The 2750-nt window shown below is 42.2% G+C and overlaps 1 non-coding gene across 1 annotated transcript; it reads left to right on the top strand.

Annotated features, from left to right (window-relative positions):
* Positions 1–1575: 1575 nt before the first annotated feature.
* On the top strand, positions 1576–1648 carry TRNAL-UAA (transfer RNA leucine (anticodon UAA)). The gene has a single exon. It is a non-coding gene; the product is annotated as a tRNA-Leu (tRNA).
* Positions 1649–2750: the final 1102 nt, after the last annotated feature.

The following is a 2750-nucleotide window of genomic DNA, read 5'->3' as shown; positions in this document are numbered from 1 at the left end:
TCATAGTTTGAGCATCCACAATGTAGTTAAGTGGCTATGGAGGATCTGGTCTGACATGCCCCTGCACCACTGAGAACTTTTTGTGAACTGTACCAAACCCAAGATCACCAGCCATTTTTAACACATCTGCTAGCTACAACCTTGTGTCCGAAGATTGTTCCCCCTGGTAACTATGCAAATATTTCAGACCTCAATCAATTCTTGCTAAATAGACATTCTTACTTCTTGCCGGCTCCAATTATGATCCTTGATAAACAACTCATGTAACCACCTGTACCCTTAAGGTTTTTGCTTTTATAAACTTTCTCCATTTTGTAGTCCAGCAGAACACAATTCAATTGCCCCTTGAATCCATGTCTCCAAGCTGTAGTCCTAACAAACCCAAAATAAATGCCTCTTTATTTCCATTTCCATCAGGTCTCTGCTTCTGAAAGTTTGCTTATCACGTCCTTCAGTGCAGCCAGGCTAGGACAGGAACCCTGGACCCAAGCAAGGACCCTGGTATTCCCCCATCACATCTTTTTGCACTGCATAGTCTGCTCCATTCTGCAGAGCGTTGGCTCCTTGGTGCCATTTCCTGGAACCCTCAGGCTGCACTCTACATCTGATCTGTGCAGAAAAAGATGATAGAACCTAAGTTCATCACTGATTTGGACTAATGCCCTGGTGACGATTTAAACGGAAATGCATTAATAGCTCTGAATATTTCATACCAGGTACATTAGAACAACTAGCATTATTTATTGAAGGCTGATCACCCACCATGGGTATTAATACATTCTGTCAGCCAAATGGAAGTTAGCTTCAGGGAACAAGGTAAGAGGCTTTTGGCAGGAGGTACTTTTGCCTCAGGAAATCAATCTTGCATGGAAGGAAGGTGTAGCCCGGTGGTTATCCAATCTTGCTCTGGCTTCTAACAGAACTCACAAAAGGCTCCTCAGGAGGGCCTCTTAAACCACTGTGTGAGTAGGAGTCACACCATCACATCCCAGACAAAACCAGGGAGGGCTAAGCTTCCACTTTCTCCAGCAGATATTAATTCCCCAGTGTCCGAAATGGAGCCCAATGTCTAGCTCTTCTGGTTTTCAGCAGAGGCTGGTAAAGGAGTAAATGGGCTTAATTGATTAGAGAGGGATTTGGTTGATCTGAGAGAGAGAAGCTCCCAGCAAAGAGCGGATCTATTTTCTCCGGCAGGACACAGTTTTCATCGAGTCTCTGACACTACTCCCTTTGGCCTGTGCTGTCAAACTTATTTATCAGACAGGGTCTTCCCAAGAAATAAACCACTCTAGCTATTTGAAGCAGCGAGAAATTTATAAAGAGAATGAGGCATTTGTACAACTGTTGGAAGGGTCAGAGGAGTAGACTCTCGGCTAAGCCCACAGGGGTAACACATGGAACTTCATCCAGCTGACCCTCCGGAACTATCCATCTAGCCTTATCTTTTCCTTATTTTATGGTCATGCTGATGTTAATTTACTGTTAAATAAATTAAAGAAACCATAAAGAAAATATATGTTGATACTAAAGCAATGTAAAACATTTTAGCTTATTTAAAAAGTTTTTCTCGGGACTTCCCTTATGGTCCAGTGGCTAGGACTCCATGCTCTAAATGCAGGGGGCCCAGGTTCGATCCCTGGTCAGGGAACTAGATCCCACATGCCACAGCTAAGACCCGACACAGTCAAATAAATATTTTAAAAATAAACAAAAAGTTTTTGTCATAAATATATGGCCCTTTAAGCCTACTGGGGGGAGCCTCCCCCGGGAAATATTAGAAAATATTTCCTAGGAACATTTTATAGGACCTTTTACTCAGGGGACAGTTTCACTTGTATATTGCACCCAGCCTGTTTATGGCCTTGCTCTGACCACTTCCCTGTGTTCCCTGCCTCAGCATTCAGCCTCTTCTTTAGGTACAGTCTGTTAACATTAACAAGGATGGGGCCCCTTGCTCAAAAAGCAGGGAAAACTTGCCATTAAAGTTACTAAAATATAAAACCCTCTTCTTTCTTCTCTTCCTTTCTCTCTTGACCCGTTATGGTGTTTATTTGCTATTTAATGTCATTCTAAGTAAAAAGAAATTTAAAAAAATTTTTGGATTATTAACATAAATTTTACTGTTCATCTTTATTTTGCACAATCCCAGTTTTAAATGCAAATGTAAGGTCATTTAGTTCATATGCAGAATCACCGAAGTTACATAATTCACATTTCATAATTTGTACATCTATGCATATTTTGTTCTTACCAAAATAGTAGAAAGGCATGAAACTAACTCAGCTGCTTTCATCTTACTTCTTCTTTTTAAAATAGGATTTATTTATTTATCTGGCTGTGCCAGGTCTTAGCTGTGGCACCTGGGACGTCCAGTCTTCATTGCAGGGGGCAGGGCCCTTTAGGTGCAGCCTGTGAACTCTTACTTCAGCAAGTGGGATTAGCTCCCTGACCGGGGATGGAACCTGGGCCCTCTGCATTGGGAGTACGGAGTCTTAGCCACTGGACCACAGGGAAGTCCCTTCATTCTACTTCCTGATATGTACACATCCTACCAGTTCTATCTACTTACAGCTTGTCAATGACTAAAGAAGGACTGAAAGGAGAAGGAACTGTGAGTGGTCCTGTTTTTTCCTTTCCTTCAATGCCATCATTTTCCATATTAGTGGCTGGCTAATTCAGTTCAATACTTTGTCCACCTCATGCGAAGAGTTGACTCATTGGAAAAGACTCTGAGGCTGGGAGGGATTGGG

The sequence above is a fragment of the Ovis canadensis genome, chromosome 1 (genome assembly GCF_042477335.2).
Source record: "Ovis canadensis isolate MfBH-ARS-UI-01 breed Bighorn chromosome 1, ARS-UI_OviCan_v2, whole genome shotgun sequence".
Taxonomy (NCBI): domain Eukaryota; kingdom Metazoa; phylum Chordata; class Mammalia; order Artiodactyla; family Bovidae; genus Ovis; species Ovis canadensis.
The sequence above is the reverse complement of the archived record's forward strand: the minus strand, read 5'-3'. Positions and strand labels throughout refer to the sequence as shown.